This window comes from Centroberyx gerrardi, chromosome 12 (genome assembly GCF_048128805.1).
Source record: "Centroberyx gerrardi isolate f3 chromosome 12, fCenGer3.hap1.cur.20231027, whole genome shotgun sequence".
NCBI classification, from domain to species: Eukaryota; Metazoa; Chordata; class Actinopteri; order Beryciformes; family Berycidae; genus Centroberyx; species Centroberyx gerrardi.
In genome coordinates, this window is record NC_136008.1 from 14,473,072 (window position 1) to 14,473,809 (window position 738).

A 738-nucleotide genomic window follows, 5' to 3' on the forward strand; every position below is an offset into this window, starting at 1 on the left:
GTGAAGTTGTAACGCGGGTTTGTTTATGTGCGCGGTCTGAGGGAGAAAGTCTAATAGAGCATTTATGTGGCTCTGCCTCCACATAGAGCGGCTGGTATGCACGACGTCAATGTGACGCCATGGGAGAGGTGACGTCACTCACTGTAGAGCTCCCTCTCCGTACAGTACCAGACACATAAGCCCCGCGCGCCGTGCCAGAAAAAGAGAGAGAGAGCTAGAGAGAAAGGAACAGAGAGAGCGAGAAAGAGAGAGCGAGAGAGAGGGTGCCAGAGAGCAAGTTAGTCTATTGGTTGCAAGAGAGAAACGCTAGGAAGATCCGACGGGCGAGCTTGCGCCGTGGCGGGCAGTTGGGTATGGCAAGTATGGGCATTTGCCATACTTTGATCTTGTAGTATTCATCATTATAATAAATAGCAAAGATCAAACAAAAATCGGAAGAAATTTATTTGGGAGCCATGTGTCACAAAAAACATATCAGTGGAACATTTAGGACCAATGTTCCCTTTAAGATGTGAGCTGTGTCTAATCATTTATAACACTGACAAAACAGTAGCCTAATATGTTATCAGTCATCAGTCATTGCTTCTCTTTTCCGAAGAAACTCTGACACATGCTACTAGAGAAATAGGGTCACCAAGTGGTTAGAGAGACCATCTTCCTATCTAAGGAGCCGGGTTCAAACCCCTGTATCAGCAATAATCCGCCCTGCTGAAGTCCTTGAGCAAGACGCTGATGTCT

At 46.5% G+C, this 738-nt stretch overlaps 1 protein-coding gene across 2 annotated transcripts in view; it reads right to left on the bottom strand.

Annotated features, from left to right (window-relative positions):
- nr4a3 (nuclear receptor subfamily 4, group A, member 3) overlaps positions 1 to 22 on the bottom strand; it is a 23,882-nt gene extending 23,860 nt beyond the window's left edge. For both annotated transcript variants that reach the window (XM_078287117.1, XM_071916789.2), the window contains exon 1: positions 1 to 22. This exon is cut by the window's left edge and continues 285 nt beyond it. The gene's annotated coding sequence lies outside the window, so the exon portion shown is untranslated.
- Between the last annotated feature and the right edge of the window lie 716 nt (positions 23 to 738).